The sequence below is a fragment of the Petromyzon marinus genome, chromosome 13 (genome assembly GCF_048934315.1).
Source record: "Petromyzon marinus isolate PM22_M1 ecotype Great Lakes invasive population chromosome 13, UKy_Petmar_22M1.pri1.0, whole genome shotgun sequence".
Lineage (NCBI taxonomy): Eukaryota > Metazoa > Chordata > Hyperoartia > Petromyzontiformes > Petromyzontidae > Petromyzon > Petromyzon marinus.
Genome location: NC_133679.1, coordinates 16440223 through 16468083, shown reverse-complemented (window position 1 = coordinate 16468083; position 27861 = coordinate 16440223). Strand labels below are relative to the sequence as shown.

The 27861-nt window shown below is 45.3% G+C and overlaps 1 pseudogene; it reads left to right on the top strand.

The window, feature by feature from the left end:
- LOC142924447 (exosome complex exonuclease RRP44-like) overlaps window positions 1-20117 on the top strand; it is a 93996-nt pseudogene extending 73879 nt beyond the window's left edge.
- The last annotated feature ends 7744 nt before the right edge of the window (window positions 20118-27861 follow it).

Genomic DNA, 27861 nt, shown 5'->3' with positions numbered 1-27861 from the left:
ATTTATAAAAACGTTAGCGCCACGCGCAACGATTTGGCAGTTTATTTAGGACTAGTCCATCTATATTCTGAAAAGAGGAGGGGGGAGACGAAATTTTTTATAATGTATGCTGTCTGAAAGCCACTGTAAGCGTGAACAATCAATTAAGACCTGAAATGGTTTATCAAATCTTTCCAATGATTGCTAAGATAGAATCCATCTTCTCGGTTGAAATTGTCTCTGTGCTTGTATATGTGGATAGCCTCATGAACGAATCTCTCATGGAAGCCAGATGGCTTACAAAGAACCTCTGTCTTGGAAAAGTCAATGGCATGTGAGCCTACTGAATTAGAACAATGATCTGCCACAGCTGAGGTGTTGGTCCTACCGTGTTTAAGGTCTGCTTTGTGTTCACGAATGCGGTCCGAGACATGGCGTTTGGTTTCTCCAATGTAACTACTACCACAGAGGCAACTTAGTTTGTAGACACCAGGGTATTGTATGTCCGGAATCACATCTTTTACAGACGGAACCAGATCACGGATTTTATGTAATGTGTTGAAACGGACCTGGATCTTGTGTTTATTCAAGATTTTGGAGATTTTTTTGTGATCCCCGCAATGTAGGGTAAAGTGATGGTTTTGAAAGGCTCCTCAAGAGGGTTCTTCTTCATGGTTTGAGTGATAGCTTTGCGGATTGTATAGTCGGAGTAACCATTAGCCCTAAGAGCTTGGTGTACGTGCTTGAGTTCACTGCTTATGTGTTCCTGGTCGGATATGCATTTATAAATAAATAAATGTGCCGTTTAAAAATAAATTTATGCAAACCAACACACCTGAAGACGACCGTTTGAGTTATGGTCGAAACGTCGTGAGAATTTTTTAGTGTTATATATATTATTATTTTGTTGTTTCCCTTCAACGTGACTTTACCGAAAAAACTAAGAATACCTCAATGTTATCAATAAACTCTATATACTCTCCAATCAGCTGAGCCACCAACAATAAGTCGTTATATATCACAATGCCATATTGCAAAAAATGGCGGTTTTTCTTCCCATCAACGACCAGCACCACGGACAACGAACGAGCTTCGTTCAGACGGACGACTCAATCCATGCTCGGGAACGGAAGAGGGAGAGAGACAGCCATAATGCGTTGTTATACTCCATGTTATAAACCATACCATTAACCGTGGTGTGAGAGGTATTAAGAGGCAATATCAGCGAAAGAGCTGCGGTCTGACGGTAACCGTAACATACAATTAATTAAGAACCATTGTAAAGATGTTTTAAACCATTTCGGAACTTCATTAGATTTATTGGCTGGTTGGGGAGGCTATATTAAGTTTTCGAGGTCTGAAACTCCAGGCCAAACATAAACTTCCGTTATCTCCGAAAAAGTAAGATGGATTGATGACCAAGCTGTGGAGGTCTGCCTAAATTCATGAGATGTCCATTGTTTCACAAGAGATAGCATGACTCGGATAAGAAATACACTATTAATTCTTATACACTGGTCCATGCATACAATTAGTATATTAGTGGACTACGTTAGAGAAGGAGAAGATCAAGGGAGTAGAGGAGAAGAGGAGGGCCGGGGTGCCCGGAGCCCAGAGAGTGCCCAGAGGGGCCAGAGAGCCAGGGGCAACCCTCATGTTTATGTTGGCTGGATAGCATGTGCTCCCGTGCATGTGAGGTTGCTCTCAACAGAAGTCGTTCCTTGCACGAGAATGGCTGAAACGCTGAGTAACCACTCAGAGGTATAGTGGTTAAGCAGTGGAGACGATATAGTGGAAAAACAGTGGAGATTTCTGAAATATAGAAGACTTAAAGTGTGTTGCTAAAAAAATCTTGGAGGAAAGAGGATACATGTGTGCCTCTTGGAGAAGGAAAGGCATTGCTCAAAACTGTGCTGCAAGGTCACGTGCCATGAATCACATGAGTTTAGAAAAAACGTGACTGTAAACCAACAAGCTTGTGAATAATTATCATAGTGAAGACACCTCTATACGTTGGATACTGAAGGAAAACCATCGTGCTACGCATCGTCAAAGCACAACAACACCTGACATTTGAGAAGTACAATTTCATCGTTCTACACATCGTCAATACCCTACAACACCTGGAAAGTCACCAGCTGCATCAAGCATCTGACTGTTGTATTGTTCGAAAGACACTGTGTGTAACGACTTTACATCCACCGGCACAGCGGATTTCTAAACGCCTGCCATGTCACCTTCTCAACACTAGCGTCAGAGACCGTCTGATACAGACTGAAAGCTGATTTCCTTTGTTGCACTGTTTGTCTTTTCATGAATGTCATATTGTGCACTGGGTTATGCCTTATTAACCTAAATTCTGAATTTAGCTATTCATGTATTTCTATTACAGTATCACATATTCTTTGGACCAAGTGTCAATTGCCTATTTGATGACTGGTACTCTGATTATTTTTTACAAATAAGGAACTTGTTTTATTTAAAATGTGTATGTGTGTGTGGTTGAACAGTGTAACAAATCCATGCGTTACATGTGTAGTGTTGCAGCGCCGACCTGGGCAAGGCCTATGATACAATCAGTAGGCCAGGGCTCTGGATTGTTATTCGTGTTTTCAGAGTCCCTTACCATCTGCTCACAATGAGTAAGGACCTTCACGATGGTGGGCAGGCCCGGATAAAGTTGCGTGCCCGGGAGTCAGATCAATTGCCTGTTTACAGTGGGGTGTGACAGGGATCTACAGTGAGGGAAAAAAGTATTTGATCCCCTGCTGATTTGTACGTTTGCCCACTGACAAATACATCATCAGTCTATAATTTTAATATTAGGTTTATTTGAACAGTGAGAGACAGAATAACAACAACAAAATCCAGTAAAACGCATGTCAAAGATGTTCTAAATTGATTTACATTTTAATGAGGGAAGTGAGTATTCGACCCCCTCTCAATCAGAAATATTTTTGGCTATCAGATGTATTTTATACAGGTAATGAGCTGAGATTAGGAGCACACTCTTAAAGGGAGTGCTCCTAATCTCAGCTTGTTACCTGTATAAAAAAACACCTGTCCACAGAAGCAATCAATCAGATTCCAAACTCTCCACCATGGCCAAGACCAAAGAGCTCTCCAAGGATGTCAGGGACAAGATTGTAGACCTACACAAGGCTGGAATGGGCTACAAGACCATTGCCAAGCAGCTTGGTGCGAAGGTGACAACAGTTGGTGTGATTATTCGCAAATGGAAGAAACACAAAAGAACTGTAAATCTCCCTCGGCCTGGGGCTCCATGCAAGATCTCACCTCGTGGAGTTGCAATGATCATGAGAACGGTGAGGAATCAGCCCAGAACTACACGGGAGGACCTTGTCAATGATCTCAAGGCAGCTGGGACCATAGTCACCAAGAAAACAATTGGCAACACACTACGCCGTGAAGGACTGAAATCCTGCAGCGCCCGCAAGGCTCAAGAAAACTCATATACATGCCCGTCTGAAGTTTGCCAATGAACATCTCAATGATTCAGAGGACAACTGGGTGAAAGTGTTGTGGTCAGATGAGACCAAAATGGAGCTCTTTGGCATCAACTCAACTCACCGTGTTTGGAGGAGGAGGAATGCTGCCTATGACCCTAAGAACACCATCGCCACCGTCAAACATGGAGGTGGAAACATTATGCTTTGGGGGTGTTTTTATGCCAAGGGGACAGGACAACTTCACCGCATCAAAGGGACGATGGACGGGGCCATGTATAGTCAAATCTTGGGTGATAACCTCCTTCCCTCAGCCAGGGCATTGAAAATGGGTCATGGATGGGTATTCCAGCATGACAATGACCCAAAACACACGGCCAAGGCAACAAAGTAGTGGCTCAAGAAGAAGCACATTAAGGTCCTGGAGTGCCCTAGCCAGTCTCCAGACCTTAATCCCATAGAAAATCTGTGGAGGGAGCTGAAGTTTCGAGTTGCCAAACGTCAGCCTCGAAACCTTAATGACTTGGAGATGATCTGCAAAGAGCAGTGGGACAAAATCCCTCCTGAGATGTGTACAAACCTGGTGGTCCAACTACAAGAAACGTCGAACCTCTGTGATTGCCAACAAGGCTTTTGCCACCAAGTACTAAGTCATGTTTTGCACACGGGTCAAATGCTTATTTCCCTGATTAAAATGCAAATCAATTTATAACATTTTTTACATGCGTTTTTCTGGATTTTGTTGTTATTCTGTCTCTCACTGTTCAAATAAACCTACCATTAAAATTATAGACTGATCATTTCTTCGTCAGTGGGCAAACGTACTAAATCAGCAGGGGATCAAATACTTTTTCCCCTCAATGTATGTGAGGAGTCTGTGGGTCGCAACATCACGTACGGCTGGAAGTAGGACATTCCAGACTAAGAGGGTTAATGATGGCAATGTCAACGATACTGAACCAGCCAGCACAACTCACTGCCAATAACACATATCACATAATTCACCCTTAAGCAATTGTTCAATCAATTAATTGAATCACTACAATTAAAACCAAAGAATCTCCCAGAACAAACACTTCGCACTCTCCTCCGTCAGCCACCTGCATCGACAATAGAAACGCATCAGTCCAGCAGTGGATAAAACCTGGCGTCGGAGGTATGGGGGGGGCGGCGGCTTACACTTGCGGTGGACAGCAGGGGGGTGGCTGAATGCAGTAGCCATCGCAGATCAAGCGGTAGAACTTGTCATCGACTGCCATGTGCCAGGGTAATGGGCCTCTCCTACACCCACACACATCACACTGAGCGGCACACACGTCACACCGAGGAGCACGCACGTCACACACCGAGGAGCACGCACATCACACACCGAGCAGGTTGCACAGGTCTCCTTTATCAAGACAACGTGGAGCAGATTACAACTACAACTCTTCTACGCCTGTCACAATGCCCCCCTCTCCCCCCCCCCCAGTTTATGGGGGGCCGCGGGCCTCACTCCACCCCTTCGCGTCAGCCCCCCCTAATAAATGGTCCGGTTGCATTGTGAATGCACCACTCGAATGACGTGCAGTCCCGTGGCGCACTGTAACGGGCTCATGATTTACTCACTAAAATTCAATGTAAAAAAATAAAAACGATCCCAAGACATTATTTAAAATAAAGTATGGCCATCGTGTGTCAGCATCACAGGCGAAAATTGGCATGTAAAAAAAAACTTCACTCCGAATCACTCAATTGGGATTGCTCGCAGCAAAGAGCACTTGACCTGCTTGCAGGTTAGGTGCTGAATAACCGTGTCTCACACAGAGAACAGTTGCCACTGAGGGTGCCCTTTTAAAATGCTTGAGATGAGATGTGATTATCGCGTGTAAATGTGCACACTAAAATAAAAAAAATCATAATTATAAGCGAACTATTATCGTTTCAGGTGGCAGGGTGTTGCAGCGGTGATCTTTGACCCTCGCAACAAGAAGGGCCTTGGTTAATCATCCGACTGGCACTTTGCGGATGTATGGGTTATCCACTTTGCTCACGTAGCTAGAAAACACACAATCACAATGTAACTGGGTATTGGCCAAGCATCCCAATGCTAAAGTTACCTGCAAATTACTTCACTGGGATGACACTCGGCAGCAGAGCCGGATGATGACATTGCTGGGGCCCTATGCCATTGTCAAGCTTAAGATGCCCCTTCTATGAATGCCTGTATATTTTTGTCAGCAGAATGAAAATAACTGCTTTGGAGAGTCTTTTTTTCTCACCGATCTTAATTTTTTTAAACAATTATGTTAAAACTCGAAACCTCGTGTCCATTTCTTGTTTCGTATTTAGAGCCCCCCCCCCCCCTCTCTTAATGCGAGGCCCTAAGCTGTAAGTGTAGCCGGTGTGAGCTCGCCTGTGATGAATAACACGTATAATTGCGCACTCTTATTTTCTATGGGTGGCCAGGAGAATGTATTATTATTTAAGTGAATGCAATGGTGATCAGGGGATTGGACCCAGAGCCCCACGTACACAGCAGAATACAAGGGAACGCCCACAGTACAGATTTGAGCTGACCTCCGGATTAAGAAATTGAACTGTGTTGTGACGTGGAGGGTGTTTCTGAACGCTATTGTGACCGACCCGTCCCGACGGGAGGAGAGAGGACAGGGTGGACCGGCTGCATGAGCTTACTCTCCGGCACTGCACAGCACAACATCGCCTCCCTACTGCAAAAAACTCGGCAGGACCCTCCTGAAAATAAAAGTCTTCGGAATCAGTGAGGCCTGTCCTTGGGAGGACAGGCGTAGTCTTGGTCGTCACAAGCGAACATTTGTTTCTCCATATTAATTTGTATCTCCGGGTTACCATCAGGGCTGGGCGCTGCAAGCTTAGCTTCTGAGATCTGATGAGACTGGTAGCCGTTTTTTAAAAGGTAATTTCGGCACGTGGAGCCCAAGCATGCAACAACTTTATGCAACTTCTTGGTTCTTTCGGTAAAGTCACGTAGAATGGAAATAAAATAATAAAAAATAAAACAGAAAAAAATTCTCACGACGTTTCGGCCACAACACAAGTAGCCTTCTTCAGGTGCAGGAACAGAACTGTCGGGACGACAGCGCTTCAATAACTGCTGCTAAGTTTCGCAGCGTCTTTTAGGCTAGGTGTGAGAGGTAAAGCGCCTTGACAAAGGAGTTTACATATCAAACAGGAGAATTTAGCATTGAAATAGCTGTGTTAAAGTGTTGGATCAGCAGGGTGTTAAATTCAGAAATTAGCATGTAACTGGGAGATTAGCATGATGTTAATGTGAGGGTTTAGCATGTGACTGGTCACAGAAATAGCTATGTTAAAGTCAAAGTTTACATCTCAACAGAGGCATTTTGTATATGGACGCTAAAGGACTGCAACTACCCAACTATCATACAATAAACCGATGTGGAAAAAAAACTAAGTATAAACTACATCAATGTCATCAATAAACTCTATATACTCTCCAATCAGCAGAGCGCTTCATTGAACGCTGCTAAGATTCGCAGCGCCTTTTAGGCTAGGTGTGAGAGGTAAAGCGCCTTGACAAAGGAGTTTACATATCAAACAGGATAATTTAGCATTGAAATAGCTGTGTTAAAGTGTTGGATCAGCAGGGTGTTAAAGTCAGAAATTAGCATGTAACTGGGAGATTAGCATGATGTTAATGTGAGAGATTAGCATGCGACTGGTCACGGAAATAGCTATATTAAAGTCAAAGTTTACATATCAAGCGAGGCATTTAGTATATGGACGCTAAAGGAATGCAACTACCCAACTATCATACAATAAACCGATGTGAAAAAAAAACGAAGTATAAACTACATCAATATAATAAATGTACTCAATATATTTTTCAAAAAGTTGAGCTATAAACATAAAGTAACTAGGTATACACTACACTATATAATGAATACCATATAGTAAACGAATTAATACAACTAAAATATAACTACATCAATGTTATCAATAAACTCTATATACTCTCCCATCAGCTGAGCTACTAACAATAAGTCATTATACATTACAATGCCCTATGGCGAAAAAATGGGTGGCGGTTTTTTACTTCTTTCAAACGTTAGCACCATGGAGAGCGACGAGCCTCGTTCAGACGGACGAGTCCATCCATGCTCGGAACGGAGGAGGGGGGAGAAACAGCCACGATGCGCTGCTCTGTCCTGTGTTGCGTTACAACCATGCCATAAACTAGACTACTATACATTGTAATGTTATACCTTCCAATCTAAACTACATTGTATAATATAGTATACACAGCCCAATGTAAGCTCGAACATTATGCATGATATTGATATGTCTCCAACTAAAATTTTCCAACATTACACGACTATTCACCATAATATACACTACCATAGACAAACCCACCCTTGAATTATACAATGCGTTACTTTTCACTACCCTATACTTTAGACTGTAAAATGTTAGACTTGTAATATTACACTATGTATTATTCTACCAACCCTACTGTATACCACACTGCTGTATATTCACTATACAATTACGATACTATATATTGCCTTATGAATTATGTTAAACATTACAATGTTATACTATTTATTATTATATAACATGCTATAAACCATACCATTGACCGTCGTGTGAAAGCTATTAAGAGGCAGTGCCAGCGAATGGACTGCGGTCTGAAAGGCACCATAAAATACAATCAATTAAGAACCGAAATGGTTTATAACATCTTTCCAATGGTTACTAAGCCAGAATCCATCTTCTCGGTTGAAATTGTCTCTGTGTTTGTATATGTGGATGGCCTCATGAACGAATCTCTCATGGTAGCCGGATGGCTTGCAGAGAACGTCCGTCTTGGAGAAGTCAATGTCATGTGAGCCCACTGAATTATAACAGTGATCTGCCATGGCTGAGGTGTTCGTCCTACCATGTTTCAAGTCTGCTTTATGTTCACGGATGCGGTCCGAGATATGTCGTTTGTTTTCTCCAATGTAACTGCTACCACAGAGGCAACTTAGTTTGTAGACGCCCGGGTACTGTATGTCTGGAACCACATCTTTTACAGACGGAACCAGATCACGGATTTTATGTACTGTGTTGAATCGGACCTGGATCTAGTGTTTATTCAGGATTTTGGAGATCTTTTTTTGACCCCCGCAATGTAGGGTAAGGTGATGGTTTTGAATGGCTCCTCAAGAGGATTCTTCTTCATTGCTGGAGTGATGGCTTTGCGGATTGTGTAGTCGGAGTAACCATTAGCCTTGAGAGCTTGGTGTACGTGCTTGAGTTCACTGGCAATGTGTTCCTGGTCGGAAATGCATTGGGCACTATGGTATAGAGTCTTGATGAGGGAGTTCTTCTGGGATGAATGGTGGTGGGAATCCGGTTTAAAGTAAGCATCCGTATGGGTAGCGTCCCTGTAGACAGAGTGGCTCATTGAACCATCAGGTCTCCTTTTAATAATGACATACACAAAGGGTAGCTTGCCATCTTTTTCGACTTCCATGGTAAATCTGATGGCTGGGTGTATGGAATTGATGTGGTCGAGGAATTGGTCTAGAGCAGGCCGGCCATGTGGCCAGATGATAAAAGTGTCATCCACGTACCTCTTCCATAACGTCGGGCGTAGAGTGGCAGTCTGGATGGCATCAGTTTCAAATTTCTCCATGAAAACGTTGGCCCCCGTGGTGCCTCACCACAAACGTGGGGCCCGGTCAGCCGCGTCGACTGTCGTGATCGCGTACAGGTGGTGAAACTGCCACACATGAACCATGATACCTTGCTGATCTCGTGTCAAGGAGAATAAACCAGCAGCCCGTCGCTAGCAATGGGAATGATCGGTAAGGGAACACATTGGGCTCTACAGAGGCACTCCACTATTATACACTACTATACAGTAAACATTGGGCTCTATGGAGGCCTGTCGTTAAGGGATTACTCGTTAACATGGGGTGGTCGTTAAGAGGGGTTCTATTGTATATAACAAGTTTAAATATTTAATAAGTTAATAGAGAGTACTCAACTGAGATGGCGGAGGAGTTTGCTAAACTCACAATACAAAGACCACTGTCCCAGCCTCTGTGGTTGGACCATCTCTAGCTCCACCAACCTACCTTGATGCACCTATCTCAGGCCTATATAAGACCTTGTCTCAGCAACTTTCTCTCTCACCTGACCTGAAGACGATTGCTTGTGTTGCGATCGAAACGTCGTGATATTTTTATTATTTTTTATCTACGTGGCTTTACCAAAGGACCCATAGAATATAATCATAAACAGGTTACGTCCTCTACATGGACCCCCCCCCCTCATTATTAATCATGAACAGGTGACGTCCTCCAAATGGACACCCCCCTCCATTGATAATAATTAGCGGGTGACATCACTCCACATGGGGGGGGGGGGGGGGCGAGGTGCCTCCTCTCCCCTCCTAAGCGTCAACTTATAAACTCACTACAAAGGCAGAACCCTCACGTAACGCGATCTCCATAACGCTATTGAGACATCTAAGTAAAAACAACGTCATGATGAACAAGGGATTATAACCTTTAAATGAAATAGGTCTGTCACCGCGGGCTTACAAATTGCACACAAATGGATGCAATGAATATCACTTCGCGGTCTGCTTTGCGCTTGCAAGTTTCAGATTTACTGCAATACACCCATGCTTGGACGGGCAAAAGGCTAGTAAACAAATAATCCCCTCGCCTGCTCCCCACCACGATATCACACGATGATATAGTACTTCCTTGTACAGTATACCCAATAAAGACCAAATCTAATCCCCATGATAGGTAAATTGATATACATAGAGCTTGCCGGCGATAGGTCTAAACCACGAACTATGAACTCGTGATATTCAAGGGTCTCCCGTATTTGGAGTTTGCATGTTCTCCCCATGGTCACGTTGGGATAATGACTGCTATGAATTTTCACATAAGCCACCTCGTTGAGCAATCATATGTGGCCAGGCTGCTTCTGGAAAAGAGCTATGTATCTCAGTGGGCCTTACCTGGTCAAATAAAAATAGGTTGCTTACAGGAGTTGAATGGATTGCCACATCACAGGGATGTGAGGAATCGCAGCATGGAGAGGGCTTTATCCAGCAGTGGATTGAGTGTTCTTGTTGAAACGTGTGTATTTAATATTTCTCTGATGTTCTTTTAGTCTCGTGCTGATCATTTGTCCTGTTTGCCCAACATAACATTTGCCACAAGTGCAGTTAATCCTGTACAAACCTTCTGTTGATAGCTTAGGTAATACATATTTTATACCAGAAGTCGAGTTCAAGAAACATAAGTACGTTTTTATTTCAACTGAAATGTATATATACATATATAAATATACATGTCCATACAACCACGTCTCAATGTCTATGTCTGGGAGAACACGCTAGTTTCTCCCTCTGTGGAGTCTCCACACTTTTCTTTCTTCTTGTTTCCCAGCTCCTCGTCTTGGTGCTCCTTCCCTCTGTCTCCTCCTCGTTCATTCTCCTCTTCATCTTTCTCCAGCTGCCGTGTGCAGCACATGAAGCTCCAAATTGCCCAACGCCAGAAACTGTTCTTTCTCTCTCCCTTAGAAGATGGGATGTGCTTAATCTCTTTCTTCTCTTCCTGAACACTCTCTGCCCTCCAAGGTTGCTCACATCTTCCTTCCTCATTCACCACTTCCTGCTTTGTATCGTCTTCAATCGTGTCGACCTCCTTCAGCTCTACCTCATTTGCCTCTAACTCAATAGCTCCTACTTCTTTTGCGTCTACCTCTATTGCCTCTAAATCATTCGCCTCTACCAAAATCGCCTCACTCTCCTCCACCTCAATATCCCCTACCTTCACTTCTACCTCAATCACCTCTACGTCATTCGCCTCTAACTCATTCGGCTCTACCTCCATAACCACCTCCTGCTTGGCCTCTCCATCAATCTCCGCTACCTCTTTTGCCACTTCCTGGATGGCATCTACTTCATATGCCTCAACCTCATTTGCCCCTTCCTGCTTTATTTCCTCCACCACGTTCTCAACTTTTGTTGCCATTTCCTGTTTGGCCTTTAGCTCATTCTTGTCTACCTCATTGATCAAGACCTGCATGGCCTTTTCTTCGATCGTGTCGACCTGAATTGCCTCGACCTGTTTCACCAATTCCTGCTTTGTATGTCTCGCAATCCCTTCTACGACATTGGCCACAACCTCTTTCACCACTTCCTGCTTGGCCACTGCATCTACCTCAATCACCGCTACCTCTACCTCACTCGCCACTTCCTTCTTGGGCTCTACATCATTCCCCTCTCCCTCAATCTCGTTTTCCTTCATCTCTTCTACTTCGCGAAATTTCATCTCAGTCCTTCGTAGCTTCCTATTCCTACGTTTCCTCTGAACACCATCCTCTCCTTCTTTCTTTGTCTCCACAACATCATCAACTTTCTTAGCCACTTCCTGTTTGGCTATTCCCTCATTCTCATCTACCTCACTTGCCTCTACCTCTTTCCCTAAGTCCTCCTTGGCATCTCTCTCAATCCCTTCTACGACATTGGCCACTACCTCTTTCACAAATTCCTGTGTGGCCACTGCATCTACCTCAATCACCGCTACCTCTACCTCATTTGCCTCTACCTCACTCGCCACTTCCTTCTTGGGTTCTCCATCATTCCCCTCTCTCTCAATCTCGTTTTCCTTCATCTCTTCTACTTCCCGAACTTTCATCTCAATCCTTCGTAGCTTCCTATTCCTACGTTTCCTCTGAACACAATCCTCTCCCTCTTTCTTTGTCTCCACAATATTCCCAACTTTCTCCGCCACTTCCTGTTTGGCCATTCCCTCATTCCGATCGACCTCATTTGGCTCTACCTCTACTGCTAATACCTGTTTTGCATCTCTCTCAATCCCCTCTATGACATTGGCTGCTATATCTTTCACCACTTCCTGCTTGGCCACTGCTTCTACCTCAATCACCGCTACCTCTGCCTCATTCGCTAATTCCTGCTTGTCATCTCCTTCTAATACCTCTACCTTATTCAACTCTACCTCATTCATCACATCCTCCAAAGCCACTGCCTCAATCATCTCTACCTCAATCGTCCCAACCTCCACCACTTCCTGCATGGGCTCTCCCTCACTCCCCTCTCTCTCAGCCACCTCTTCTTTCACTGTCTCCAGAACTTTCTTCTTGTTCTTGTGTTTATTCCTATTCCTACGTTTCCTCTGAACACCATCCTCTCCCTCTTTCTTTGTCTCCACAACATTATCAACTTTCTTAGCCACTTCCTGTTTGGCTATTCCCTTATTCCCATTTACCTCACTTGACTCTACCTCTTTCCCTAAGTTCTCCTTGGCATCTCTCTCAATCACTTCTACGACATTGGCCACGACCTCTTTCACAAATTCCTGTGTAGCCACTGCATCTACCTCAATCACCGCTACCTCTACCTCACTCGCCACTTCCTTCTTGGGCTCTCCATCATTCCCCTCTCCCTCAATCTCGTTTTCCTTCATCTCTTCTACTTCCCGCACTTTCATCTCAGTCCTTCGTAGCTTCCTATTCCTACGTTTCCTCTGAACACCATCCTCTCCCTCTTTCTTTGTCTCCACAACATTATCAACTTTCTTAGCCACTTCCTGTTTGGCTATTCCCTCATTCCCATCTACCTCACTTGCCTCTACCTCTTTCCCTAAGTCCTCCTTGGCATCTCTCTCAATTCCTTCTATGACATTGGCCACTACCTCTTTCACAAATTCCTCTGTGGCTACTGCATCTACCTCAATCACCGCTACCTCTACCTCATTTGCCTCTACCTCACTCGCCACTTCCTTCTTGAGCTCTACATCATTCCGCTCTCTCTCAATCTCGTTTACCTTCATCTCTCCTACTTCCCGAACTTTCATCTCAATCCTTCGTAGCTTCCTATTCCTATGTTTCCTCTGAACACAATCCTCTCCCTCTTTCTTTGTTTCCAAAACATTCTCAACTTTCTCCGCCACTTCCTGTTTGGCCATTCCCTCATTCCCATCGACCTCATTTGGCTCTACCTCTTCTGCTAATACCTGTTTTGCATCTCTCTCAATCCCCTCTATGACATTGGCCGCTATATCTTTCACCACTTCCTGCTTGGCCACTGCTTCTACCTCAATCACCGCTACCTCTGCCTCATTCGCTAATTCCCGCTTGCCATCTCCTTCTAACACCTCTACCTTATTCAACTCTACCTCATTCATCACATCCTCCAAAGCCACTGCCTCAATCATCTCTACCTCAATCGTCCCAACCTCCACCACTTCCTGCATGGGCTCTCCCTCACTCCCCTCTCTCTCAGCCACCTCTTCTTTCAATGTCTCCAGAACTTTCTTCTTGTTCTTGTGTTTCTTCCTATTCCTACGTTTCCTCTGAACACCATCCTCTCCCTCTATCTTTGTCTCCACAACATTATCAACTTTCTTAGCCACTTCCTGTTTGGCTATTCCCTCATTCCCATTTACCTCACTTGCCTCTACCTCTTTCCCTAAGTTCTCCTTGGCATCTCTCTCAATCCTTTCTACGACATTGGCCACTACCTCTTTCACAAATTCCTGTGTGGCCACTGCATCTACCTCAATCACCGCTACCTCTACCTCACTCGCCACTTCCTTCTTGGGCTCTCCATCATTCCCCTCTCCCTCAATCTCGTTTTCCTTCATCTCTTCTACTTCCCGCACTTTCATATCAGTCCTTCGTAGCTTCCTATTCCTACGTTTCCTCTGAAGACCATCCTCTCCCTCTTTCTTTGTCTCCACAACATTATCAACTTTCTTAGCCACTTCCTGTTTGGCCATTCCCTCATTCCGATCGACCTTATTTGGCTCTACCTCTTCTGCTAATACCTGTTTTGCATCTCTCTCAATCCCCTCTATGACATTGGCTGATATATCTTTCACCACTTCCTGCTTGGCCACTGCTTCTACCTCAATCACCGCTACCTCTGCCTCATTCGCTAATTCCCGCTTGCCATCTCCTTCTAACACCTCTACCTTATTCAACTCTACCTCATTCATCACATCCTCCAAAGCCACTGCCTCAATCATCTCTACCTCAATCGTCCCAACCTCCACCACTTCCTGCATGGGCTCTCCCTCACTCCCCTCTCTCTCAGCCACCTCTTCTTTCACTGTCTCCAGAACTTTCTTCTTGTTCTTGTGTTTATTCCTATTCCTACGTTTCCTCTGAACACCATCCTCTCCCTCTTTCTTTGTCTCCACAACATTATCAACTTTCTTAGCCACTTCCTGTTTGGCTATTCCCTTATTCCCATTTACCTCACTTGACTCTACCTCTTTCCCTAAGTTCTCCTTGGCATCTCTCTCAATCACTTCTACGACATTGGCCACTACCTCTTTCACAAATTCCTGTGTAGCCACTGCATCTACCTCAATCACCGCTACCTCTACCTCACTCGCCACTTCCTTCTTGGGCTCTCCATCATTCCCCTCTCCCTCAATCTCGTTTTCCTTCATCTCTTCTACTTCCCGCACTTTCGTCTCAGTCCTTCGTAGCTTCCTATTCCTACGTTTCCTCTGAACACCATCCTCTCCCTCTTTCTTTGTCTCCACAACATTATCAACTTTCTTAGCCACTTCCTGTTTGGCTATTCCCTCATTCCCATTTACCTCACTTTCCTCTACCTCTTTCCCTAAGTTCTCCTTGGCATCTCTCTCAATCCTTTCTACGACATTGGCCACTACCTCTTTCACAAATTCCTGTGTGGCCACTGCATCTACCTCAATCACCACTACCTCTACCTCACTCGCCACTTCCTTCTTGGGCTCTCCATCATTCCCCTCTCCCTCAATCTCGTTTTCCTTCATCTCTTCTACTTCCCGCACTTTCATATCAGTCCTTCGTAGCTTCCTATTCCTACGTTTCCTCTGAAGACCATCCTCTCCCTCTTTCTTTGTCTCCACAACATTATCAACTTTCTTAGCCACTTCCTGTTTGGCCATTCCCTCATTCCGATCGACCGCATTTGGCTCTACCTCTTCTGCTAATACCTGTTTTGCATCTCTCTCAATCCCCTCTATGACATTGGCCGCTATATATTTCACCACTTCCTGCTTGGCCACTGCTTCTACCTCAATCACCGCTACCTCTGCCTCCTTCGCTAATTCCCGCTTGCCATCTCCTTCTAACACCTCTACCTTATTCAACTCTACCTCATTCATCACATCCTCCAAAGCCACTGCCTCAATCATCTCTACCTCAATCGTCCCAACCTCCACCGCTTCCTGCATGGGCTCTCCCTCACTCCCCTCTCTCTCAGCCACCTCTTCTTTCACTGTCTCCTCCAGAACTTTCTTCTTGTTCTTATGTTTCTTCCTACTCCCACGTTTTTTCTTCATACCATTTCTCTCCCCCATTTTCTCCATCTCTTCGATCTCGTTCTCAACCTTGTTGCTATTCTGCATTGTCTGCTTCACATCCTCATTATTGGTGCTGACTTCTGCCTGCTGCTGCTCTTCTGCCTTTTGCTGCTGCTGCTGCTGGTGGTGGATGATGAAGCTCTTCAGCTCGGTGCTGTTCTGGAATTGCAGCAGCTCCCGCTGATATTTGGCCTGCTGCTGTGCACAATGATCCAGCAGGATCATCTCAAGCTCCAGAATCTGGCGCTTAGCTTCTAGTCTTGTGTCAACGAGGAACCTCTTTCGCTGCCGCTTCGAGCGACGGTCTGGGGAGTCACATGGGGAGGAGAGAGCAGCACCACAATTGATTCGTTAATGGGTATTTGAGTATTTCCTGTATGATAATAGGTTTTTCCCATTTTTACTGGCAACAAAACAGGTGTTAAGATGTTAAAACACCAAACTGAAACCTTTTACAAGGAATCATGTCTGCATTAACCATGATGCTTGTGGTCAGAATGCAAACAAAAAACATACTCTGATAATATATGCATTGTCCTTGAAACTGATTGGTCCACACCAGGGACAGCTTTCTTTTGAGCCTCGTCTCAAACGGTGTTAGACCAGAGGACGCCAAAAGGCGTATTTCCTGTATGTTATTTTGGTAAAGAAACTTGGCACCATTGACAGGAATTTAACTTAACTTGAGACCGATGTAACAATGATAACACTGTAGGGAGGTCTGGAGGTTGACTCATGTGCCGGAGACACCTCCTCCTCCAAATAACTTCATTAGGATTATGGGCTGGTTGGGGAGGCCATATTAAGTTTGCGAGGTCTGGAAACTCCAGGCCAAACATAGAAAAACTTCCGTTATCTCAGAAAAAGTAAGATGGATTTATGGGCAAGCTGTGGAGGTCTGGCTAAATTTAAAAGATGTCCATTGTTTCACAAGAGAGAACATGAATTGGATAAGAAATACACTATTAATTCTTATACACTGGTCCATTCATACAATTAGTATATTAGTGGGCTACGTTAGAAAAGATAAAGGGAGGAGAAGAGGAGGGTGCCCAAAGGGGCCAGAGAGCCAGGGGCAACCCTAATGTTTATGTTGGCTGGATAGCATGTGCTCCCGTGCATGTGAGGTTGCTCTCAACAGAAGTCATTCCTTGCACGAGAATGGCTGAAACGCTGAGTAACCACTCAGAGGTATAGTGGTTAAGCAGTGGAGACGGTATAGTGGTAAAACAGTGGAGATTTTAAAAGCAAAGTTTAAGATTTGCATTTGTCACTTTATATTGAGCCGATACATATGGCAAGTGAAGTTTAGAAAAAACGTGACTGTAAACCAACAAGCCTGTGAATAATTATCATGGTGAAGACACCTCTATACGTTGGATACTGAAGGAAATCCATCGTGCTACACATCGTCAAAGCCCGACAACACCTGACATTCGAGAAATAAGTACAATTGCATCGTTCTACACATCGTCAATACCCCACCACATCTGGAAAGTCACCAGCTGCATCAAGCACCTGACTGTTGTATTGTTCGAAAGACACTGTGTGTAACGACTTTACATCTGCCGGCACTGCGGGTTTCTAAACGCCTGCCATGTCACCTTCTCAACACTAGCGTCTGAGACCGTCTGATACAGACTGAAAGCTTATTTCCTTTGTTGCACTGTTTGTCTTTTCATGAATGTCATATTGTGCACTGGGTTATGCCTTATTAACCTAAATTCTGAATTTAGCTATTCATGTATTTCTATTACAGTATCACATATTCTTTGGACCAAGTGTCAATTGCCTATTTGATGACTGGTACTCTGATTCTTTTTTTTACAAATCAGGGACTTGTTTTAATTAAAATGTGTCTGTGTGTGTGGTTGAACGGTGTAACAAATCCATGCGCTACATGTGTAGTGTTGCAGCGCCGACCTGGTCAAGGCCTATGATATAATCAGTAGGCCAGGGCTCTGGATTGTTACTCGTATTTCCGGAGTCCCTAACCCTCTGCTCACAATCATTAAGGACCTTCACGATGGTGGGCAGGCCCGGATAAAGTTGCGTGCCCAGGAGTCAGAGCAATTTCCTGTTTACAGTGGGGTGCGACAGGGATCTACTCTGGCTGACACATTATTTAGCATCATCTTCGACCACATAGTTCGAGAAGTTTTTTTTTTTATGGCTGTACCGGTGGATTTTTTAATATTTGCTACAGATACAATGGGAGGCTGATTGATGCCTGGGTGAGGTCAAGGGATGGCTCCCTACTGGTCAACCATGTTATGTACACTGATCATTTGGAAGTTGATGCTCACACTGAAAAATAGTTGGAGGTTCTGCTGCTAAGCCTGGAGCGTGTGACAAAGAGGTGGTGCCTTACCATCAGCCCCACTAAAACTAAGCACCCGCCTGAGTATTTTGTGTAATTTAATACTCCGCCCCCTCAACTACTCTTGAGTGATGGGGTAATTGTAGAGAGAAGTTTACGTACCTGGATAGTGTGCTTATGCAAAAATTCTGGTTTGGCAGCAGAGGTCTCACTCCGAATCGGTCAAGTGGCATATTTTCATCAGCTTCGTAACACTTTGGGGTATCTACCTGGTCTGTCACTCGACACAAAACGCTGGGTCTTCTTGGCCAATGATAGAATAAATGAAAAATCTGAACCAGCTTTACACTTTCAGACTGGCCTGCCTACGATCCACCCTGGGTTTAACTAGGCTGGAATGTGTGAACAGCTCACAGTGAGCTCCACTGGTGGGCAGGGCTGCATTGCCTGGGTCATGTAGCCTGCTTGCTCAGCCACCGCATCCCCAAGCAGCCTCTGTTTTTCCAGATAGAGGGGGCTAAATGGGCGTGGCACGGCCTGGAGAAGAGATGGACTGATGCAGTACAGGAGGATACGGAACTAAGTGGACTTGCCAAAGACTGGTACCACTGGTGTCAAGATCTGCCTCTATGGAGGAAGCTCGTGAAGGATGCTTATGGGAAGTTGGTGGCAGTTGCCCTCAAGCAAAAAAGGAGGGTGAGAGGAGCGACGCTCACAACAACAGACGGTGCACTGGATGACTAAAACGCAGCAAGTTGGCACAGTAGGATGCAAAGGTGGTGCGTCTGCCAGTCATCTCAGTCAGTCAACCCATCGCACTGGGGTCTGTCCCCTGATCTCCTGTCGGCAAGCCTTCGACACTTCAAGTGGCCTCGGAGTGCACCAGGCCTGGCACAAGCGCCATGGTGACGTCTCCGTCACTTAGTGGCGAATGAGGGCTGTTGTTGTTATCTGAGTCGGTTAGGGGCCTCCCCTAGGTCCACTCAGCTTCAAATAAGTATCTGATACGGTGTGTAAACATCGCCACTTGGGAGACAAAGACGGACAAGTGTGGTGCTGGCAACCCACCCCTCGTGTGCGGTGCCGGCCGTCATAGGTGCTCACTAACAGCACTTGCTCCTACAGTGTTTCAAGGCTATACACAAGATTTCTGTCTTTGTTTGTGTCTATGTGCAGTGTCTGTATGAGTGGTTGGGAGCAGTTGTGTCTGTGGGGATCGACCTGAGTTCGATTCCCATTCACAACCATCAGTGACTAATAAATAAAACCGGTCGTGTGCGTCCCCTACATCTACTCAAACTTAAAATAGTACCTCGTGCAACGTATAAACATCAACACTGGGGAGGCAAAGGCATCCGGATGCGGTGCTGACCACCCACCCCATCATAGGTGCTAACTCGCTAACAGCACTTGACTCAATAGTCTGTTAAGGCTATACGGGGATCTGTCTTTGTATACAGGTGCATGTGTCTGTGTGTATGTCTGTGTGTGGAATTACAGTACTCACTTCCCGTCGGCTTGCTCATCTCTCCACCCTGCAACAAAATCACAGCAGCGCACGTGAGACTCTAATCATATCACAGCTTACAACCACCACCACCATCATCATTACCGTCCTCATCATTAAACATTTCGAACAGACACACATTCACATATAGATGTTCTCTCAGATTAATGTTATCCTGATACAGCGCGCGTGTGGATGTACTCACGGAAGACATCGCCTTGAAGGCAGAACGAGAAGTCACGGATGGTCACGTTTTGTCAATAGATTTCGTTGACTGTGTTAATGAAGTGTTCAACCTCACGGATGTTTGTCAATGAGGTTTACCAAGTAATTTAACCGCGTTATCGATGTTCACTGACGACGTTGTCGAAGTGTGCTCCCGAATGCGATCTTTAAGCACACAGAGCGCGCGTCCACCTCCGTCTGTAACGATCGACCGTTGCTAGGGAAGTGACGTCACTTGCTAAGGTAGCAAACCCCGGAAACCACGTGGTCCACTGTATCCTCCAGGCCTGATTAGTTACACCACTGTCAAAATTTTACTTTAAACTTTCGTAACTTGCAGGAATTCATAATTTTTGGTTATTTCGGTAAAGTCACGTAGATAGAAAATAACATTTTAAGTGAAGGCAAAAAACCCACGACGTTTCGATGGCAACACAAGCGGTCTTCATCACGTCTTGCGATCGAAACGTCGTGGGTTTTTTCTTTTTCTTTTAATTTATTTTTATTTTATTGTTATTATTTTCTATCTACGTGACTTTACCTGAAAGAACCAAGACTATAGTAACGATTGTAACCTGGTCGCCACGGATGAAGAGGCCGAGCGGGCTCGGTTCAACTGTTGCCAGGTACCTCCACCACTCAGCTCGCAGCACACACACAGTGTCCACTATGTAAAAATCAGGCTAAACTAAACCTTTCTAGAAGTTACTAAAATAATGCTATAAAAACAATGCAACAGTGATCATAAGAAATGTGATTGAAAGTTAACAATAGCGACATATATAACATATTACTAAACCTAGCATCCTTCGCTAGCTGCTTGAGTCAATCCATAATAGCAGGAGTAACAATTATGTATGTTGATTAACTGCGAATAACCCAATCAATAACAGATATCCATTGTAATTTACATCAATACATTACCCCCCCTCCCCCTCGTCTTCGTATCGGATCTGCTTACAAGCGACGACGTCACATTTATCCCCCGTCTACGTCTATTAAAGACCGAAACAGGGGAAGGATTTCACCACAACTCTGGCTGTCACCTGACGAGGCGGGTTGTTGTTGTAGTTACAGGCGAAACGTCACGGTACTTGAATTGTAAATGTTGTGGGTTTACTCTCCAACACACCGATGTGCTGAATTAGTCACTAATTGGCATGTTTTGTTTACGTGACAAACTTGACTAAGATTTACGCGAACTAACCCAAACAAACAAAAACACCCTCTAATAAGTAAATATTTGTATTAATTCCACGAATGGACCTTGGCCTGGGACTGTGCGGATTGAGAAGTTATGGATGCAGCTTCTGTTTGTGCTGCCATCAGAATGACCAACAAATAAATAAATAATACACACGGATTGGTGACTACAGTACTAGACCCCCAGTGCTTTTATATTTAAAAGTGTATGTGCTTTGTGGTTGCTTTATTGCGCGTGTGTACGTACTGTGTAACACTTGTTTGAACGCAGGTGATGTGGTTGTCCATGTTGGGTGTCATTACAGCCAAAAACAAGCAGCAGTACGAAGACCAGGACGCCGTGGCCGACCATGAGGACGGAAATTGGCCTCGCCCGGTCACAACGTACGACAGCAGTACAGGTTTCCCTCCACACATGCACACACCTACGAGTTTCCCACTACAGAGACGAAGATCCCCCATATAGCCTTAACAGACTGTTGTGGCAAGTGCTGTTCGCAAGCACCAATGAAGGTCGGCATGGTATACCAGGGGGTAGGTGGCCAACACCACACCCGGCCGCCTTTGTCTCCCAAGTTGTGACGTATTACACACACCGCTCCAGGTATTCATTTGAGGTTGAATCGACCCAGGACCAGTTCAGATAAATTATCGTTATTGGTGTTGGCCATGAGCGGGACTCCAACTCGGATGTTTGCGGGGTTCGGAGCGTAGCGTACTATCCACTGCGTCACTGCTACCCTCACAACGCACACAGAAACAACACACACACACAGGGACCCACACGCACGGACACACAGGGGCCTGCTCAACATTGAAATGTGCAGCCCTTGTGTGGCGGCCTGCGTTGAATTTGGGCGTTCATCTCGTCACCCATACAAAAGGTCTCGACACAATCAATGGCAGTCCCCCTTGCCCTGCCTGGCACGCACATCGGGCCAGTCACCCCACGCACAGCGTACACAACGTGCGCGTCGCGTATGCCAAATCAAGAGTCGTCCCCGAGTGTCCGGCAAATTGGACCGACTATCCCGGGCCCCGCGCTTCGGGGGAGGCCCCACGTGTAGACATCAGTGTCACATGTAATGCTTCCGGTTTAGTTTGAAGGCATCGGGGGGGGCCCCACGCACCCCCTATGGACGGCCCTGGTCAAAGCACACGGCAGCGCGGAGCACACGCGTCACGCGCACGGGCCACGTGCGTCACGGGTACGTGACATCTACAAGGCAAGCACCTGCATCGCGTGGTCATCACTTGTAAGGCATGCCCTTTGTGCATGGGACGTGCGTAGTGTGTGCAACACGTGGCACATGTATGTCACACATGCGCATCGCAATGTGATGTCATGTGTACGTGGACATTTGAATTGCATGTAGCTGTCTGGTGGGCAGGACGGATCTACACGTGGGCAAGTAAGGGGGTGGCTGAGTAAGACTGATACGGAGACACGTCAAACCACACACTCACCACGCACTCACTTACCGGCACACTGACTGCACATTCACACACACTCACCGCACACTCACTTACCAACACTCTGACTGCACATTCACACACACCGCACTCACACCGCATTCACACACACTCACACCGCACTCATTCACTCACACACACTCACACAAATTTACACACACTCACCGCACACTCGCACACAATCACACTCACCGGTACACTCGTGTGCAAGCACACTAGTGAGCTTCCACGAAATGTGCTGCACATTAGTGAGGCCACACACCAGCAGGTTTACACATCAATGAGCTTACACACTAGTGTGCACACACACAGTCGTAAGCTTACAGATTAGATAGCGTACACACCAGCTCACCGGTGAGGTGAGCTACACACTGGTGAGTTAACACACCCACCTGTTTACGTGCGCAAAGCTCTTAACCCTAAACCTAACATATCCCAAATGTCATGGCTAAAGTTATTTTACACACGCACGTGCATACACACGCACGTGCATACATGCATGCGCATATGAAGGCACTCATGCACACATACGTGCACACAAACACATGTGCACGCACATGTTTAAACATATACAATTCCATGGCGTTGGACTTGAGACTCCCAGAAGTGGAATCAGGACTCCTGAGTGTGCGATATAGCTCAGTGGGCCTTACTTGGTAAAATTGAAATAATTAATTTAGTTTCAGGATGTAGGGTTCTGAAGATATTTCATCTTTCAGTCCTTTCTGACCGTTTGAGTGTGGGTGAGTGAGTGACAACTACTTATGCATTTTGTTATTACAAATACAAGCATTTCCAGCTATTGACATGAAATGTATTAACTCTGGAAGATGATGGTGATACAGGTGGTGGGTAGCGGTAGTGTAGCGTTTAGCACGCTGCGCTACGAACCCGGCGACCCGAGTTAATTTCTCGCTCATGCCCAACGCAGGTAACGACTCTCTGAACCGGTCATGGGCCTCCCCTAGGTCGACTCAGCCTCAAATGAGTACTTGGTGTGGTGTAAACATCACTACTGGGGAGACAAAGGCGGCTGGGCATGGTGTTGGCCACCCACCCCTCGTGTGCCATGCTGGCCTTCACAGGTACTCGCTAACAGCACTTGCACCAACAGTCTATTCGGGCTATACGTGGAGTCTTTGCTTTGTGGTGATGATACAGATGGTGATTGATTATACAGATGGTTAGGATGATGATAATGATACATTTGGTGATGATGGTGGTGATGATGGTAATATTAAGACACACTAATATAAAATGTAATCATTAAAGCACAATATATAACATTTGTAATTTCTGTTGAAATCATGTGCTTATAATGGTCACGTGTATTTGTACGTGGTTGTGCATGAATGCACGTGTTTTTTATTTTCTGTATTAGGTGCTTGACGACAGCACTTGGCCCAACAGTCTATATTGGTTGTACAGGAAATCTTTGTGTTTTGATTTACGAATGTTCCATTCACGAAATTTAGTGAAAACGAAATTGACAAATTAAGGATACTTTTCGACTTACGAAATAGAATTTCAGCGGAAACAATATATCACATGGCACGCGCCATGAGATCATCAAGCAAGAAGCTGTCATCCATCCACGACAGTGTCACGGTATCCCCATAGTGCAAAAGTAACGCCTCGTCACCTCTCCAGTCACTCCAACATGCAGATCTTTTGGTGAGTTCCTTGAAGATGTTAATTATTTTTGTTTTAAATTGATTATTATTCAACCTTTTGTAATATTTGTTCCTTATTATTTTTTGCATTGTGAAATATTGGTGTTTATTTTGGGTTTATAGTAGAAATGACTGTTTGAAACACATCGCAAGTTTTTCGTATTCAATTAAGGGGAAAAGCCATTCCGATTTACGATATTTTGTTTTACGTGCATTTTTCGAAGAAGGCATCCCTTTCGTAAGTAGAGGCATACATGTACAGGAATCCATTGCCAACCGCTAATTTACCAACCACGAGATTTTAGTAAACACGGATTGACTACTGGACACCTGTTTACTAACCACGAGCATCTCGCTTTGAGTATTCGCGAGTCGCGCCGAGTCGTGAAATCAAAACAACACGATGTACCTTATGGGGGGGGGGGGGGGTTCTTGTATTTGTTCTTGTATTTGTACGAGCTGTTGTTTGTTTATGTTACCGATCTTTACGGGCAGCATTAGTGCAGCGGGTTAGCGAGCTGCACTATGAAGCCATAAATCCTGGTTTAATTCCTGCTCGTGGCCAACACCAGTGGCAATTATCTGAACCATTCCTGGACCTACCCTCGGCCTCAAATGAGTACTTGGTGCATTGTGAAAACATCAGCACTGGCAGAGACAAACCCCATATGCTGTGCTGGCCTGCATAAGTGCTCATAACGGCACTTACCCCAACAGTCTGTTACATGGGGGGGATCTTAGTCTTTGCGTGTAAGTGAGAGTTTGTGGACTTTGCATGTTCTTCCCCTGTTGTGCACGCGTTTTCTCAAGGTTCTCAGCTTTCAAAAAAGAACAACCAATTCTAACAGTGAGATTTTACTTGCAAATAACTTAAACAGGGATTACACACCGTGGCAACATCGCCCCCTTCTGTGAAAGCTGGACAGGACCCTCCTGCAAAAGAGTGAGACTTCCCTGAATAAACAAATGTAGCACGGTAATCTTTGAAATAATAAAAAAAACTTCACCCCTAGAGTGGACAAGGTAGCGAGGGTGATTCTAGCCAGCGAGGCAGCTGTACTCGGACGGAACGGACGACGGCTCCCAGCCGACCTCTTCGCCTTTGTCGATCTTGTCATCGTTGGAGGCCGGTCTCAGCTCTGCGAGGATCGCCTCAAACGTGGGGCGCTCTAACGGCGCGTGGCTCCAGCAGCGGTGCATCACCTTGCGGCTGTGGGGCGAGGGGAGGGTGCGGTGAGGGTGCGAGGAAGGCGAATCGTGCACAAGCTCGGACTGCGCTTTCACCCCTTCCAGTGCGCGTTCGTTCTCACAATGGTTGAATGAGTGCCGATGATGTTAATGACGTCACGGAGGGGGATGAAGGGGGTCAGGTGGCGAGGGGGGTGAGTAGGTAGAGGGTCATGAAGGCATACAATATCTACAGTATGGATTCACACAGCGGCGTCTAAATGCCACTGCATCTCCATACGTAGTGCAGAAACACTGATCATGTTTATCTTGTAGAGAGAGAAGAAGTCTGTGGGTCTCCACAGTGAAAGAAAAAAGTATTTGATCCCCTGCTGATTTTGTACGTTTGCCCACTGACAAAGAAATGATCAGTCTATAATTTTAGTGGTAGGTTGATTTGAACAGTGAGAGAAAGAATAACAACAACAAAATCCAGAAAAACGCATGTCAAAAATGTTGTAAATTTATTTGCATTTTAATGAGGGAAATAAGTATTTGACCCCTCTGCAAAACATGACTTAGTACTTGGTGGCAAAACCCTTGTTGGCAATCACAGAGGTCAAACGTTTCTTGTAGTTGGCCACCAGGTTTGCACACATCTCAGGAGGGATTTTGTCCCACTCCTCTTTGCAGATCTTCTCCAAGTCATTAAGGTTTCGAGGCTGACGTTTGGCAACTCGAACCTTCAGCTCCCTCCACAGATTTTCTATGGGATTAAGGTCTGGAGACTGGCTAGGCCACTCCAGGACCTTAATGTGCTTCTTCTTGAGCCACTCCTTTGTTGCCTTGGCCGTGTGTTTTTGGTTATTGTCATGCTGGAATACCCATCCACGACCCATTTTCAATGCCCTGGCTGAGGGAAGGAGGTTCTCACCCAAGATTTGACGGTACATGGCCCCGTCCATCGTCCCTTTGATGCGGTGAAGTTGTCCTGTCCCCTTAGCAGAAAAACACCCCCAAAGCATAATGTTTCCACCTCCATGCTTGACGGTGGGGATGGTGTTCTTGGGGTCATAGGCATTATTCCTCCTCCTCCAAACACGGCGAGTTGAGTTGATGCCAAAGAGCTCCATTTTGGTCTCATCTGACCACAACACTTTCACCCAGTTGTCCTCTGAATCATTCAGATGTTCATTGGCAGGGAAAAAAGTATTTGATCCCCTGCTGATTTTGTACGTTTGCCCACTGACAAAGAAATGATCAGTCTATATTTTTAATGGTAGGTTTATTTGAACAGTGAGAGACAGAATAACAACAAAAAAATACCGAAAAATGCATGTCAAAAATGTTATAAATTGATTTGCATTTTATTGAGGGAAATAAGTATTTGACCCCCTCTCAATCAGAAAGATTTCTGGCTCCCAGGTGTCTTTTATACAGGTAACGAGCCGAGGTTAGGAGCACACTCTTAAAGGGAGTGCTCCTAATCTCAGCTTGTTACCTGTATAAAAGACACCTGTCCACAGAAGCAATCAATCAGATTCCAAACTCTCCACCATGGCCAAGACCAAAGAGCTCTCCAAGGATGTCAGGGACAAGATTGTAGACCTACACAAGGCTGGAATGGGCTACAAGACCATTGCCAAGCAGCTTGGTGAGAAGGTGACAACAGTTAGTGCGATTATTCGCAAATGGAAGAAACACAAAAGAACTGTCAATCTCCCTTGGCCTGGGGCTCCATGCAAGATCTCACCTCGTGGAGTTGCAATGATCATGAGAACGGTGAGGAATCAGCCCAGAACTACACGGGAGGATCTTGTCAATGATCTCAAGGCAGCTGGGACCATAGTCACCAAGAAAACAATTGAAATACACTACGCCGTGAAGGACTGAAATCCTGCAGCGCCCGCAAGGTTCCCCTGCTCAAGAAAGCACATATACATGCCGGTCTGAAGTTTGCCAATAAACATCTGAATGGTTCAGAGGACAACTGGGTGAAAGTGTTGTGGTCAGATGCAAATCAATTTATAACATTTTTGACATGCATTTTTCGGTATTTTTGTTGTTATTCTGTCTCTCACTGTTCAAATAAACCTACCATTAAAAATATAGACTGATCATTTCTTTGTCAGTGGGCAAACGTACAAAATCAGCAGGGGATCAAATACTTTTTTTCCCTGCCAATGAACATCTGAATGATTCAGAGGACAACTGGGTGAAAGTGTTGTGGTCAGATGAGACCAAAATGGAGCTCTTTGGCATCAACTCAACTCGCCGTGTTTGGAGGAGGAGGAATGCTGCCTATGACCCCAAGAACACCATCCCCACCGTCAAACATGGAGGTGGAAATATGCTTTTGGGGTGTTTTCCTGCTAAGGGGACAGGACAACTTCACCCCATCAAAGGGACGATGGACGGGGCCATGTACCATCAGATCTTGGGTGTGAACCTCCTTCCCTCAGCCAGGGCA